Source organism: Anoplopoma fimbria, chromosome 16 (genome assembly GCF_027596085.1).
Source record: "Anoplopoma fimbria isolate UVic2021 breed Golden Eagle Sablefish chromosome 16, Afim_UVic_2022, whole genome shotgun sequence".
Taxonomy (NCBI): domain Eukaryota; kingdom Metazoa; phylum Chordata; class Actinopteri; order Perciformes; family Anoplopomatidae; genus Anoplopoma; species Anoplopoma fimbria.
The window spans coordinates 5,061,556-5,078,953 of NC_072464.1; the positions used below are offsets into that span (position 1 = coordinate 5,061,556).

At 41.5% G+C, this 17,398-nt stretch overlaps 1 protein-coding gene across 1 annotated transcript in view; it reads right to left on the minus strand.

The window, feature by feature from the left end:
- The window catches only part of lypd6 (LY6/PLAUR domain containing 6), a 39,229-nt gene extending 22,192 nt beyond the window's left edge, over positions 1 to 17,037 (minus strand). Inside the window, exon 1 of the mRNA XM_054615881.1 lies at positions 16,955 to 17,037. The gene's annotated coding sequence lies outside the window, so the exon portion shown is untranslated. The remainder of the gene's footprint in view (positions 1 to 16,954) is intronic.
- Positions 17,038 to 17,398: the final 361 nt, after the last annotated feature.

The window sequence follows — 17,398 nt, forward strand, 5'->3', positions numbered from 1 at the left end:
GAAATGTTCTCCAGATGTCGGTAACAACCCAAGTAATCCATACATACAAAGAAAACCAAACAAATAAGTTCAGAAATTAAGTTATGTGTAATAAAATGGAATGACAGGGAAAAAGTATTGAACACATGAAGAAAGGGAGGTGCAAAAAGGCATGGAAAGCCAAGACACCAGCTGAAATCTATCAGTAATTAGAAAGCAATCCTGCCCCTTGTCAGTGCAAATTAATATCAGCTGGTTCAGTCCCAACTGATGGCCTATAAAAAGGTGTCTCATTACCAAGGTGTCACACAAGAAACATCTCATGATGGGTAAAAGCAAAGAGCTCTCTCAAGACCTTCGCAACATCATTGTTGCAAAACACTGATGGCATTAGTTACAGAAGGATTTCTAAACTTCTGAATGTTCCAGTGAGCACTGTTGGGGCCATAATCCAGAAGTGAACATCATTATGACAATAATTTCTGACAGAGGAGTGAAAACAATTATCAGAAGAGTTGTCCAAGAGCCAAGGACCACTTGTGGAGAGCTTCAGAAAGACCTGGAATTAGCAGGTACAATTGTTTCAAGGAAAACAATAAGTAATGCACTCAACCGCCGTGGCCTGTATGCACGCTCACCACGCAAGACTCCATTGCTGAAGAAAAAGCATGTTGAAGCTTGTTTAAAGTTTGCTGCACAACATTTAGACAAGCCTGTGAAATACTGGGAGAATATAGTCTGGTCAGATGAGACCAAAATTGAACTCTTTGGATGCCATAATACACACCATGTTTGGAGGTCAAATGGCACTGCACATCATCCCAAAAACACCATACCAACAGTGAAGTTTGGAGGTGGGAAAATCATGGTGATCAGGATGATGAAGATGAAACGAGGGTGGACATTTCAGCAAGACAATGATCCCAAACACACAGCCAAGGAAACTCTCAATTTGTTTCAGAGAAAGAAAATAAAGCTGCTAGAATGGCCCAGCCAATCACCTGACTTGAATCCAATAGAAAATCTATGGAAAGAACTAAAGATCAGAGTTCATAGAAGAGGCCCACGGAACCTTCAAGATTTGAAGACTGTTTGTGTGGAAGAATGGGCCAAAATCACACCTGAGCAATGCATGCGACTAGTTTCTCCATACAGGAGGCGTCTTGAAGCTGTCATTACCAACAAAGGCTTTTGTACGAAGTTTTAAATCAATTTCAGTGTTCAATACTTTTTCCGTGTCATTCCATTTTATTACACATAACTTAATTTCTGAACTTATTTGTTTGGTTTTCTTTGTATGTATGGATTACCTGGGTTGTTACCGACATCTGGTGAAAATTTCATGTCAATAGCACCTTTAGAAATATATTTACTGAGAAAAATGGTGACGTGTTCAATACTTATTTTACCCACTGTATATCTCAAACTTACCATCAAACTCATAGTAATTAATACAATGTGGAACTGATCATCAAACTAACCATTAAAAAAAAATCTGGGTGAGAGACTTTATTGATTTCTTTAAAAACAGACAAGTGAAACTGAAAGGTTTCTCACCCCCAAATCAGCTGGAGGTTATTAAGTGTTCTTCTCCTGTCCTCTACTTTTATATTGACTCTCCAAATTTTATCATTAATAAGAGAATATCCTGAAGTTGATTTGAAGGATTCCGTCTTTGGAATATGTTCTATATATTTACATTGGGCAATGTACTGTTCTGAGGCTAATGACATGCCAGGATCACTTCTGTTGTGCGTCCCCTTACATGTTAAATGCTACTCTTACAAACCTTTAATGTTGATGCATATTCCCGGAGTAGGGAATATGCAGCTATTAAATCACTAGGGCACCAGAACAAGGAAGAACTGGTGAAAGTCCCCTGTAGGACTGTCATCCTTTAGATGATATGGAGGATTCTTTTGTAATGTAATATTGTGTTTTGTGTTATTTCCCAAAAATGGACAGATACAAATCTAGTCTGCTGTATGTAACACCTCTTGCTCTTGTAACAGAACAGAAGGTTCGTGTCATCAGGTTTGTGAGTGTGACGAAGGATCTATGATCTATGTGCAGTTTACACATTCCTCCAGAACACCTGTGGGCTGTTGTTGGCACATACCAGCCCTCACGCTGGGGTCTGAGAGCCTGCATGAGAAGCGGAGGATGTCGACCAAATCCCTTTGAAGGTTGTGTGGGACATGTGTTTTTCCTGCTGTGGTAAGGTTGAGTTACACAGAGATTCGTGAGGGGGTAATGCAGCTCTATGACAGCTGCAGGGCTGGACATGACCCTGCAAACTGGATGGCGATGAACACTGAGACTCCAGAAAGAACTGGGATTTAGTTAGTTGACTGGTGTTCTGTCCCATTTTTGTGTCTGGGATTGAGTTGACAAAGCAGATCAGTGACTGAACCATTCCGCATCGCATCATTATGGTGTTCAGCCTTCAGCAGAAGATTGTTAGGAGCCATCAGATACATAAAATTTCAATATCTCGAACATGTTCTGCATTGTTTCTTTCCAGCATGTTTCTAATGAGTTGTGCAAACCTTCATTGAGTCTGCAGTTCCCCTCAGCTCTACTGACCCCTTTATAGTTGGAAACTAGCTGGTGAACATAGTGGAGCATTAGCTTCTAAAGAGACAGATATTTCCCTCAGGAGTTGGTGAAGACCAAAATATTTCAAAATGAAAAAATATCTTTTGCACAAAAAAATCTGAAATTAACATACATTAAAATGTTTTGCTAAACGGCAAAATTATTCATACAAATACAAAAATGATCATACACCTGACAACACTGCTTAGAAAGTCCACTTCAATGTGGGCAAAATCTAAACCACTAAATTAAGCTCAGAAAACATTTGTTAGAGCAAAACATTTCCAAGGTTCATAAACCATATACAATTTAAAAAATGTAATTTAATTTAAAAAATAAAATAAAAAATTAATAGAAATAACTCCATACAACTGGTTGGGTTTAAGTTTGAATTGTTCTCCAGTTCAGCTCAGTAATATACTACAGACAGACTATAGACACCTTTGGTGTTAGCTGTAAGTCATAACCCAGGAACTTATTCCTCTTTGGAAATATGAGAGCTCACGTCCACTGTCTTCCAACTACCCGAGTTAAACAAAAAAAGGAACAATTAGACAAGCTGCATTAAGCTGGAGGCCCTTGCTCTATACAATCCTAACTTCAAGGTCAACCAAGCAGTTGCTTTGTGAGAAACTCAACCAGCGTCTAACCTTGATGCTGTAAAGAAAACAGATGTGTTTAGTTGAACTCAAACCTCTAAAGAATTATGACATTTATTCCTTTTCTATTCTGAGGAAGACCAACTGCGTTATAACTGTAAAGAATTATTGATTAATAATGGATTATTTGTGCTTCATCACAGAGAAATGTGAATGTTGCTTCAGTGACTGCTACTACAACTACTACTACTATGAGTACATTTTCATGAAGTAAAAGCGCTCAAGTTCAAAGAGATCATCAAAGCAGAATGCTCCAGGGACTTCATCCTCTCTGCCTTCTTACGGGCAGGCTGAAGCCCTCCGCTGAATGCTAACAGAACAGGTCACTAACATGTACACCATGTCAGGATTTTTATTCAGGGCAATAACCAAAAACGCGAAAGCATAAAGAAAATGTATAAATTACAATCAGATCTCATCTACGCTTCATAAAAATAGATGAATTTGTTTTGGACCAGACCCTCTGAAAGATATTTCATGTCTCTCAGTCAACAAAATCTCAAACATTTGCACAATGAGAAAAATTCCACCTACAGTAATAAAACTCACATTAAATGGGAATGTTGACTTTAAACAGATATTTAAAGAGCGTTACTGAATGTATCAAGAGGCTGTGCAAAGGAAGCATTTAACTGTGACATGTGAGGACAAGAGGAACAGAAGGTTGACAGCAGGATCCAGACTGGATGACATGGGGAGCAAATGTCCCGCAGTGGGCTGACATTACATTCATCTAGTCATAGCCTTTACAGAATAATGTGTGCTCCTCTCACACATGGCTTGAATATACAAATGCTAGGCCAACATCATCAAAGTCAGTGTACAATCACCTTGCCTTCAGAAGTGTTTCTCACTTCTGAAGGCAAGATATGCTCTTGATTGTACACTGACTTTGATACAGTGAAGTCAGAGCTTCTTCCACAAAAAAAGGCTATTTGCTTCTTTTGTATACATTGATATCTATGTTAATTGATTTATGCATTGATTGACCTTTTTGTCATTACTGGTTATTTAAGTCCTGGTTTCAGAACCATAGGAACTGAAGAAGATACATTATCTATGGGGCCCTGATTCCTGCATTAAGACATGTTTGTGTGTGCAGTTCCTTCATTTCCTCATTTGTACCTATGCAAACATTTAGTGTGGAGTTTACACACTGTTTTATTAATGAGACCCCTGGTCTTTTCAGTTTAAATCCTGTGTTAATTGTTTATTTATTTATTGTTATACGCCAAATATATGTAAAATAGAATCATTATCAAAGTATTTTCAGATCAATTCAGTCTTTTATTCTTCTGTGAAATGGTTTCAAATGTTTGATAACTTATACAGCACTCATGGACGTTAACAAAAAAATCCTCCAATCAAAAGAGACTTTGGGGCATTTACTGTAAATTGTTTACAAGACCACAGAGTTCTTCACAGATCTAACTTCTTTAATTTGCTCTCAAAGTGCACCAGATTCATTTTGCGTTATATTTATCTTTATAATAAGTTTAAGATTTGATGGCCTCAGTGTTTCTGGAGTCAGTCTGGGAGCTTCAGCCAATGAGGGTGCAAGACGGGAGTTAAGGATCTCTTCACCTGTAGCCACCTGTGTCAGCTGAGTGTGGCATTTGCAGTTGTTGCTGTTAAAGCTCCGGTGATGCACGTTTGCCCGAATCAACACTTCTTTTTTTTTACTCAGGATTGGGACCTCAGCATGTAGGGGAAACAAAAAAAGGACTCCTACATGTAAAAATAAAAGCCTTAATTATGAAACCGCGCCAAACCTCCATCAGGCGCTAGAAATCTGACATGAATGTGAGATTTGGTTTAAATCACAACATTGGTGCATCACTGGACAGGACCAAGGGGAACCACAGGGAGTCCTGTGACACGGTCATGACGTCACAAAGGTCATAAATACCGTTGCACACTTTCCCACTGCGCCTTTCCACTGCGAATCTCATTGCTACAAGGGATAACAACATTGGTACCTGAAAGTCAACCTAGGTAACAGTCCTAACCTCGCTGGAAGGGCACCAGACTGATTTGTGTTCAAGAACCCACTTGGATCATGAAGGACAGGATAACCTCTGTGCTCCAAGCTCTCCTAAATTACCTGCAGGAGGAAGATTCAGGGAATCCCCATATTCTTCAGAGGAAGGGAAAGTTAACTTCTATGCCCTGCTCGCTTCCTATTCAAGTCAACATTCGCTGTTTTCCCCACTGCCATACGAGGAACAGCATCACTTGGCAAACAGGGCCCTGTTTCAGAAAGAAGTTTCACCTTCTTTGAGACTAACCCTGAACTTTGAGTTTACATCCACACTAATATGTTTTGAAAACGATATCCGTCCACACATGCGTTTCAGCGTTTGGTTTTCTAAAAGATTTCCGTCCCGACTAGCTCACCTAAAAACAAATATCACATGAATATCATGTACACTGAGCATGCGGGAGGCGGTGTAAACAGGAAGTAGGTTCCTTAAATCCAGAAACAACAACAAGTATTATAGTACTCTTTAATAACAAAAGGTTGCGCTTGATACTTAAGATCTTCCTCTATAATATTCCTCTAGATACTAAAACAGACACATTTTTGGGAAAGTTTTAGAAGTTGCAGGTCTTGCTCTATCTCTCCCACACGGACATCAAATTTACTTTAAAATGAACAGTTACTAAAAGAAGTTTACTAGATTATGGGAGACATTTGGTCAACACACATCTCGCACTCATTTTCTCTCGGTTTTGTTGTCTTTTTTACACTCATAGTCTGTCCTACTGTAGCATTTGTGCTTTTGATCCTTTACAGTTTATTTGTGAACTTCACAATAGTTGTGCAGAACAAAATAAACATTCATGAGAAAAGGAAATACCTCTGTTTTTTGTCCATCGCCCTCCTCACAGCCGCAAACTTTGACTTCAAATGTCTGCTCTGTAGGGCTGATAATGCCACTGGACACACATGTTGGCAGTAGTAGAATTATAGAATGCAGAATTTAACTGCACAACAGCTGCTAGTAAAGACAACAAGGTCGGCAACGCCTGTAATCTGTTATCAATGTTGAATTAACCTGGATGTCGATCGGTAATCAAGGCTGTTGCAACTCTGAGTCTCCTAACCCTGAAGTCTGAGTTGACTTCCCCTTAACTCTGAGTTGACTAACCCTGAGATGGAGAACTCTAAGTTTTTGGTTCCGAAACAGCTGATCAAGGTCTGTTTGTTGTGAATGAAAAAAGCCATCACCATGGAGCCCTGATTCCGTGATTCAACAGCCATTGACGTAGAAATATTAATGCATGTAAGCTGTATATGGACTGTGAACATCTATTTTTAAAAGAAGAGCCTGAACATAACATGTATTTCTACAATCAACACTTGAAATGATGAAGGCACTTGCAAATGACAAGGTAGTACAAAATGTAAACCATACTTTGGTGTCAATAAGTGATTTTTTTTTGTAGGAGCTATTTATGGGTTTTATTATTTAGTTATTTAAGTTAGTTAAGTAATATTGTTTAATTATCCTAGATGTCTGCTTATATAGGTTAGATTTTTTGATATATTAAGATGGTTGTTTAGTATACTTAGATTTATGGTTTGGTAATTTGTTTTTGAATTGGGTAACACTGTGGGCGCCTGCGGTTATATATAGGAGTAGGCAGGTATAGGACCAGCATGCACCGGGGTGGGCTTATGTTTTTTTACCAGCACAGGAGAGTCAGCGACAGGATTGTACTTTTGATTATTTGCTTGTTTTGTTTGACCAAATAAATCATGAGAAATACTGAATTCTGTATGGACAATTAACTATTTAACCTGCGTAAACCACTAACCCATGGTGCGTCAGTGGCCCTTTGGTTTAAGTTTGTTTTGGGATTTTTCGGACAATTGGCCACTACATTTTATTTAGTATCGTTCATTAACTCATCATTTACCAGACTATGATAAAGTGGTGAAATCTGTGTATTACATTGTAGCTTACATTATATCTTAAATAGATAGATAAATAGAATGATCAATAGAGATGAGAGACCTAATTGTAAACTCACAATCTGAACCAGTAAACAATTTGTTTAGTCATTTTAAAGGTTCAAATAAAGTGGATTTTAAATGGAAGAAGTGTATTTGGAACTTGGCTCAACAGCACTCTGTAGCTTTACTTCAGCTACTTCAACAAATGTAACATTGAACTGCTATGAACAAGTTCACTGATCAAGCCTATTTAAAAAACTCCCTTTCCAACTACATTCTGCCGCTGCACCACGATACTGCTCACTCAGAAATATTTACATATCATATCCAGTATTATAAGAATTATGTTACATCAGTTAAACAACTAAGACTCAAACAGGATTACTCAAACAATAGCATGTCAAATCTACAGAGCAAGAACCAACTGGTGTACCACAAGGCATCCATGTCCAACTCTAAGAGAAACACAAGGTTGGCAACAAAAACATTTGCAAGTTTCATCTTAAACAAACACATGGTGTTTTTGAGAGATGCTCTATTAATGTCCCTATTGAGTGGTGACACCATGCCGACATTGAAATCATGAAAGAGATTCTGATCCTTGACAAACGTACACATGAACCACACTACAACACACATCTAAAGTGGTACATACACAAAATAAAAAGTTAAACAAAAGTTTAATGAACAACATGAACATTTAGGGTGCAAAAAACTGCATTATGTACATCTGAAAACAGCATTATACACACCTTTAGCAATATTATCCACACATACAGGATGATGCACATTGTCTTATCTCTTCACACACTGTAGGCTAGCAAGAGAGCGTGCAAAGGTACTACGGTCGTTAGGATTCACAGATTACTGTGATTCACTGTAGCAGCATCCTAACAATTCCAATGTAAAAGACATAATGACATGCTGCAGCGGCCCTCGGTCTCCACTGGAGGAGGAGGACGAGACACTGCTTCTGGGAGCTGAGCTCTCCTCCTCTCGCCGCAGCTTCTGAGTGCAGGTCGAAGGCTGCTGTGAAGCCGGATCTGGGTCTGTCTGCGCTGGACTGGTCTCTGCTGGATCTGGGTCTGTCTGCAGTGGACTGATCTCTGCTGGAGGCCCCACTACAGTCTGAGTTGAAGTAGTTCCTGATGAACCTGCATGATTTAATCCGATTTCACCAGAATCCGACCCGTTGGCACTGATGACAAGCATTAAGAATAACTATGTAGAAACAGACAATCTTCTCTCTGATGGTCTTGTTTACTTTAAGCACTTTTCACACAGGATGTGTTGTGCTGTGCCGCAAATCGCGGCTTCAGCGCAAATCGCGGCTTGTGCTTTGAGCAACATGGTGAAAAAATGATAAATAATGGGACAGTGTGATATCTTATAAGCATGTGAAGAAGGCCTGTGCCAGAAGTGACAGATACAGATAGACACGTTTGTTCATGCTCGCATTGTTGTGAAGCTGTGGCTAGTGGTAGTAACATGTACACACATGACAAAACACAACTTGTGTACAACAAGTGTACTTGGTACCAGAACACCCTAGGCCAAAGGTCTACTGTTGTTTGTGATCGACTTTGCCTTCTTAGTTGTGTCATCAGACCTGCGATGGGCCGTATTGTCTTGGACACTCGGGTGAAGAGGGAGGAGCAGAGCTGTAGGCCAAAGGTCTATGATCGACTGATCACCACCTGGTGGCAGAGTTGGATCACCTGGGTGGATCAGGTGGGGGGAGGCTGCCGGACAGACCCGGTAAACCCAAACGTGTAGTGAGGGTGAACTGGGAACGTCTGGCTGAGGATCCTGTCCGCAAGGTCTTCAACTCCCACCTCCGGAATAATTTCTCGTGCATCCCGGGGAGGCTGGGGACATGGAATCCGAGTGGGCCATGTTCAAATCCTCCATTGTGGAAGCTGCTGCTAGGAGTTGTGGTCGGAAGGCGATCGGTGCCTGTCGTGGCGGCAATCCGAGAACCCACTGGTGGACACCAGCAGTGAAGGAGGCCGTCAAGCTGAAGAAGGAGGCCTTTCGGGCTTGGTTGGCCGAGGGGTCTCCTGAATCAGCAGGCAGGTACCGGTTGGCCAGAAGGGCTGCAGCGGCGGCGGTTGCTGAGGCAAAAACCCGGGTGTGGGAGGAGTTCGGCGAGGCCATGGAGAAGGACTTTCGAATGGCCTCAAGGAAGTTCTGGCAAACCGTGAGACGACTCAGAAAGGGGAAACGGGGCTTTTCTCAGGCTGTGCTCAGCAGGGGGAGAACTGCAGACCCGGACTGGGGATATTGTCGAGCGGTGGAAAGAACACTTTGAGGAACTCCTGAACCCGACCAACACGTCCTCTGTGGAAGAGGCAGAGTCTGAAGACTCAGGGAAGACTCGTCCATATGCCTGGCGGAGGTCGTTGAGGTAGTTAAAAAGCTCTTCAGCGGCAAAGCGCCAGGAGTGGATGAGATTCGACCGGAGATGCTAAAGGCTCTGGACATTGTTGGGCTGTCTTGGTTGACACGTCTCTTCACTGTCACGTGGAAGTCGGGTACAGTGCCTGTGGAGTGGCAGACCGGGGTGGTGGTTCCCATTTTCAAAAGGGGGACCGGAGAGTGTGCTCCAATTATAGGGGTATCACACTGCTCAGCCTCCCCGGGAAAGTTTACTCCAGGGTGCTGGAAAGGAGGCTCCGTCCGATTGTCGAACCTCGGATTCAGGAGGAGCAATGCGGATTCCGTCCTGGACGTGGAACAGCGGACCAACTCTTTACCCTTGCAGGTCTGTTGGAGGGTGCATGGGAGTTTGCTCATCCAGTCTACATGTGTTTTGTGGACTTGGAGAAGGCCTTCGACCGTGTCCCTCGGGGAGTCCTGTGGGGGGTACTGCGGGAATATGGGGTACCTGGTTCGTTACTACGAGCCATTCGGTCCTTGTATGACCAAAGTGAGAGCTGTGTCCGGATACTCGGCACAAAGTCGAGCTTGTTCCCAGTGCGTGTTGGCCTCCGCCAGGGCTGCCCATTGTCACCAATCCTGTTTGTGATTTTCATGGACAGGATTTCAAGGCGCAGCCGGGGGAGGAGAGTTTCCGGTTTGGGGACCTCAGAATCGCATCCCTGCTTTTTGCAGATGATGTGGTTCTGTTGGCTTCTTCAGAACGTGACCTTCAGCACGCACTGGGGCGGTTCACAGCCGAGTGTGAAGCGGTCGGGATGAGAGTCAGTACCTCCAAGTCTGAGGCCATGGTTCTCTTCCGGAAAACGGTGGATTGCACCCTCTGGGTTGGGAGTAAGTCACTGCCCCAAGCGAGGGAGTTCAAGTATCTCGGGATCTTATTCACGAGTGAGGGTAAAATGGAGCGGGAGATGGACAGGCGGTTCGGTGCAGTGTCAGCAGTGATGCGGGCGTTGTACCGGACCGTTTTGGTGAAGAAGGAGCTGAGCCGAAAGGCAAAGCTCTCGATTTACCAGTCCATCTACGTTCCAACCCTCACCTATGGTCATGAGCTTTGGGTAGTGACCGAAAGAATGAGATCGCGAATACAAGCGGCCGAAATGAACTTCCTTCGTAGGGTGGCTGGGCTCAGCCTTAGAGATAGGGTGAGGAGCTCAGACATCCGGAGGGAGCTCGGAGTAGAGCCGCTGCTCCTTCGCGTCGAAAGGGGCCAGCTGAGGTGGCTCGGGCATCTGATCAGGATGCCTCCTGGACGCCTCCCTTTAGAGGTTTTCCTGGCACGTCCAACTGGTAAGAGGCCCCGGGGTAGACCCAGAACACGCTGGAGAGATTATATATCTCGTCTGGCCTGGGAACGCCTCGGGGTTCCCCAGGAGGAGCTGGAAAGTGTTGCTGGGGGGAAAGAACGTCTGGAGGACCCTCCTTAGCTTGCTGCCCCCGCGACCCGGCCCCGGATAAGCGGAAGGAGATGGATGGATGGATGGATGAGAATCAAGATTAACACAATACGAGCTAGGCAGTTTAAGTTATGGATTTACTACTCTTTGCATCATGTTTACCTAATTTATATTTCAGTGTCAGTCTTTATTTTGTGTGTTTTTGTCATTTTCAAATTTACCATTAATGATCTTGTGGTATAAGAAAAATATAACCTGTTTTTTCACAAAAGTTATAGAATTACTCTAATTAAACAGGTGATATTGCATGCAGAAGTGTTAAAAAACCTGGTCCAAGTAACATCCTGACTAGGAAAATGTTGTCATTGACTACAGGAAATATATACTGTGAGAAACATAAGCAAGGCTCCAGACAATTTTACCACCATCCTGTAAAATAATTTCAACCGTGCCAGTCAAACTGTCAAAAATTCAAAATGTTATCCTTTTTCCTTGTTATCGGCATCTATAGTGGTTCCCTCTCTAATCTCTATTTGTGTTGCTGTGAAAACATCTTCTTCAAAACACTGGATTTATTCAAGTTTCTCACTAACACTACATTTTACAAGATGACATTTGAACACATCATGACAGTGTTTAATTCTCTTCACCTTATACAAATTTTTACTGAGAGCTTGAACGCACAAAGCAAATCAACTCAACATCCATTAACCTTAGCTGTTTAGCTCCGTGCTGAAAGCAGAAAGGCCGGTCACTGTGATCACTGTGAGCAGCCCAATGGGAATGAATTACAATATGATAAGTGTCTGATAAAGTTATTTTGTCCAAATGTTTTAAGGTTGTTCCTCCACGGCTTATTCTGGACTAGCGGTCGTGACAAATTGCAATCTTCATACGACTTCTTCACTCCACATGTGTTTGTGTGTGTGGAATGCGTGTAAATGTGTCTGGCAAAAAAATATGAAATATGAAAGTGACCGTGACAGATCAGCAGAAAAACGTCAGATTAGGATCGCTGCATCACTAGTAGAGAGCTGCATATTGTCTGATGTGGTACATGGGGTAAATACTTAGAGAACCACTGGTTTAGAGGAAACACAAATCCTCCTCCTACAGTCACACTCAGAGAACGAGTACTGAGGAGGGGATGTCAGAGTGAATATATAGTAATGACAAAATCAGTCACATGGAATATCAACCAGCATTATGCCCGTCTCCATCCCCCCCATGTGCTCCTGCTTTGCATTTGTGCTCACCACACCTGGGAGCCTCCCCTCCCTCAGACCACAGGCACACATGTGGGTACCCCCTCCATCACACAGCCATAATGGAAAGTGTCTGCTGCTAATGAGGGTGAATAGAGTTTCCCTCACAGGCCACAGCCCATTTTTCAGCCCCGTCCCCGTAAGAGCTCCAGACACCATCCATCACACAGCAGGGCCAGTGGCAGTCTGGCCCTACATTCACTGCTTCCACACAAAAACAATCTACATATAGAACCACCATCTAGAAGGAATTGGATATAGAGAGATAGCAAAATTCATAGCCATTCAAACTGAAAAAATGTAATGAACCACAGGAGGGGAATAGAATTTAGTTATTTCCCATTAAAGGTATTTTTTAATTGCATGTTTGACTATTTTGGATGTATTCTAACTGGCATCGTGTTTCAGCGCTCCTCATCAAACGTCCCGATGATGTAGACGTATTTCAGAGTTTGCAGGCCTTCTCCACCTAAAAGGTGGCAATTTGAAACTGAAGTCTCTGCACATTACGCATGGACTCTCCGGCAGTGCCTGGCTGCAACCCCAAGCGTTAACCCCAACACCTCATGTGTTGCCTGTGCACCACGCATTGAGGTTTTGATGCGTTCTGTGGCTTTTGTTTCTCCCCCCCTCTCTGTGTACCAGCAACTCCTTTAAATTTAAGTACTACCTTGTTAGTCTGTGTGCAAGTTGTCATGGCAAAATCTGATTCTGGAGACACCCTTAGTGGATAGTCTTGGTAGGCACAGAGAAAAGCAGGTGAGCCTGTCCAAGCCAAATCATAGGCTACTTGAAAGGTTCTGAAACCCAAATGTTAACCAAATTATGCAGTAACAACCATACTTCCCTGAATGCACCATCATAATCAGAGTTATAATCAGCACATATTGACACAACACACACACACACACACACACACACACACACACACACACACACACACACACACACACACACACACACACACACACACACACACACACACACACAGATGACAGACGCAGCAGCATCAGTAAATGTATGTATAGAGGTAAGGGAGAGCAGGTTTGTTATTTTATAATAACTAGTATTTGAATCCGTAAGGAATGAAATAAGACTCCTTCGTCACAAGTTACTTTAGAAGTAAATGTTTTACTTTGCAAAAACTTTTGCCCTTATCTGGGATGAAAATCTAAGTCAGAGTGTTCTATGTAAAAAAAAAAAAAAGGGGGGGGGGTTGTCATCTTTTAAACCCTCATGAGTATCATGTAAAGTCGCCATTAGGAATAGGATGATCTGGATTGGTTGTAGTTGGGCCATTGACAGGTTTTGATCTGATCCTCTGAATAGGTAACCATGGTGAAGTTCCCCAGTTAAAAGTGATCCCATTCATGATGATAGACAAACTTAGATAACCACAAAGATAGCGCCAGACCATTAGCACTTAGTCAGAAAATAGGCCCCTTACTATGGCCTCTATCTGTGGTGCCAAATTCCCATTTCTTTTTGCTTTCAAAACAAAGGATGACAAACACCAGCTTCATAGAACAGTGAGCTGCTGACAGACAGTAGAAACTAACAAAGTTTTCATTTTTGATGAACCTTAAGATTTTTTTGTTTAGTTTACAGCCCTGCCATCAGTTCCCAAAGGCCAAAAGGATGATTGCACCTGCTTATTTAGTTTGACTACTGGCAAAAGTTTTTACAATAGTAAGAAAGCAGCACATGCTCATATTGGAGAAGCCAGAACCAGTAAAAGTTTGAGATTTTTTGGAATAAATTTATTGTAATTGATTGAAAGATTGAATTTGAGTTGGTTTTCTCAATTTTCTAATTATTTCAGCACTGGAGGGTTACGGCTTTGGGGACCGAGTTTGTTGGACTGACTGTGGCTGACAAACAGACACCTCGTCAACTACAACTAAAATAAGATAATCCTTTATTAATCCCACAGCGAGGAAATTTGCAGGATTACAGCAGCAGAGAGGATAGTGTAAACAAGAGACATAAGTAAAAAACAAGATCAAAACAAGTATTATAAATAAGTAAATAAGTAATCACACAGTCAAAAATAATAAATATGTAAAAAACGTTCAAATCAACATAACTAAAATATTATATAAACAGAGAGAATCATTGTTAGTATTGTACAGATTATTTACATTGCATGTTGGATTTATATAGCGAACTATAAACCACCTCATTCAGTAAATAAGGAGGTCATCTTTATTTAAGGAGGTATCATTATTAGGGCTAGGGTTTGTTGTTGGCTCCCCGACTTGTTAAAAAAAGGAGGAAAACAAAATAGAGACCCTTCAGTCAATCGTGATGGTTTTATATCAAATAGACTGTAACATCACCGCTACACACCAGTGTTCATTTTGGCAACTATTTTAGACTTACTCTTTAAACTAACATGCTACTTTGTTTTAGTCACTATTTAGTCATTTTCATCCTTCGTAGATTAATTCAAGTTTTAGTCCACAACAACTCAAAACGTCAACGAAAAGTCATTACATATAAGTAAACTTTTAGTCATTACTTTAGCTAAAATGTTTTCTCTCTTAATGTTGTAAACATTTTTTTTATTTTGCTTTAGTCTTGTGTCAAATGTCCTTTCCATCAGATCAGATTGAATATTTCAGTCACTCTAGTCTCGTCAAAACAATCATTTTGTAATTTAAGTCAAACTCAGTAGATTTTATCTTATCTGATGAAAAACACAGGTTAAAGTTTAAGAATGCAGCTCTGGGCATTTCAAGGAAAATAACAAATTATCTCTGGGAACTACTTCATTCTCTCTTTTATGACAAAAACAACTGTCCTCACATGAGACAATACTTGAGTCCAAAACATTCAAACCAGTAAAATCGTTTTAAATGAAGCTTTAATGTTCCTGAAAAAAGTGTTACATGTTTTAAGGTTAACAGGTGCAAAAAATACTAGTCTTAATACAGTTCACCCTCAGCAATATAAAAATCACACACGTTTATATTTTAGGGTTCCAAAAAAAACATGTATATATATAATCTGTGTATGTCTCTGTGAGTGGATGGACTGAGTGTGATGAGCACTCTTTTCTTTTACCTCTAAACGTTGTAAATAGAGTCTATTGTAGAGCTGGTAGTGTTTTCTGTGGTAGTGTGTGCATACAGGGTTTGGAGTTTTTGTTTGCAGTCGACTTTTGCAGGTCGGCGTGCTTAACGGCAACAGGAGCTGAGCTTAGCCCTCAAACTACGAGTGAGTAACTTTGATTATGTCACATCTGTAACATCAGATAACATCAAATGTTTTAGTCCCCGATGCATTTTTGGTGTACTCTTACATTGCAATCAGATCACCCAAAACACATTTTGATGCGAGGTGTAAAATGGGTCTGTGTATCTTAAAATTCTTGTAAGCTCCTCTGCTGCTGAGTCAGGCAGTCCTCAGAGAGGACAGAGGACAGAGGACAGGAGGGAGGACTGATACTAACAGATGTCTGTGTTCTTCATTCTTTATAAACTTCACTTAGGAATGTTATTTGTGTTTTTGACATTTTAGATTAGTTTCCAGTGAGATATAAATTACTTTATGTAGTGACTTTATTCATGTTGCTGGTCTATAATTAGAGCCATTATTGATGTAATTGATTGATAATTATTTCATTAATAAAATACATCTATTTTCCCAGGTCGTATTGTCATCGCAATGTTGAACAATTGTATTCGCACATGGCAGATATTTCTCATCTGGTGCATTACAGTCTGGACACGAGACACATTGTCATGGCAACAGTGGACACTGTCCTGTGATGTGAGCGGCAGAGACAGCAGATGGACAAGAGTTTCACGCAGGGCAGGGGGACACAAATGTTGTCGCCAACCTCTGGCAGAAATACACACACACACACACACACACACACACACACACACACACACACACACACACACACACACACATACAACACTGAGCCTGTATAACAAAGCCTCCATGATGTGGGGGTGTTGCCCTGCTTTTCTGGCTGCACCCAATCCCCAAAACATCTAGTATGCGTCCTTATGAACTATGGTGGAGCCCACTCTCCCTCCCTGTGTGCTGTTTGCATTGTGAAGATCAGCGCTGTGATGAACACTATGGAGTCTCCTCTTAGTTTTGAGAATCAGAAACTAAATGCAGAAAAAAACTGAGTGGCATGTGATAAAGTTTATTAGATATTCATCAGCAATATTTATTACATCAGAAGCCCCTCTGTCTTTGTCCATGAGGCCTTGACAAAACCAAAATAGATATTTTTTTATCTTATGGGGTTTACATAAAAGCAGCCTTTAAATTCTACTTTCTTCAAATTTTCTTTTTCGTAAAAAAAAATGTGAGAGAAAGAAAGAAGCTGCTGAATGTGATATTTATGGTTGCCACAGAATCGTGCCGTCATTGATGTGAGCTCGATCTTGATTTGATGGAAGCACAGGAGGAGGTCAAAGTGGGTCATGCAGAGTAGTAGGCTATTTTCGAGGAATGTCAAGGAAACAAACGCACCTGCAAATAACTGTCTATAAATATCTGTCTTTTTTTAATAGTTCTCCGATCAAGGTTTAATCTGAAGTGGATAACGTTAGAGGAGAGTCCACAGAGAGGCTCTCTGATTGATCTCTGACTGTGCTGAAGCTGCAGCTCAAATCAAAGTACGCTCCTTACTTGAACAGATGTGTTCCAGCTGTCAAACTCGCTCAGGATCCCGCGGCGGTGAAGAATAGTCTCCTTCAAGCCTGGAAAGCATTCGTCCGCTCCTCTGTTTGTTGCCTCCCAGGATGATCGTCCCATTGGCGGATCGGCTCGGTCCCACTCAGCAGCGTCTTGTGGAGGAGAAGCCTTTCCCCATTGACGGCAGGAGACGGTGAAGAAGTACCGCTTTGCTCCTATCAGAGGTCGCAGCACAGAGCGCCTCTCATTGGCCGGTAGGGCCCGGTGGGCGGCGGCTCCTATTCTGATGAAGAAGCTGTTGAGTGATTATTATTATTATTATTATTATTATCATCACACTTCAAAAATGATATATTTATAAATGATGAATACATTGTTTTAAATATTGAAAATCCACCTATCCATCCATTATGTAGACCTCCTGCTTATCATATATAA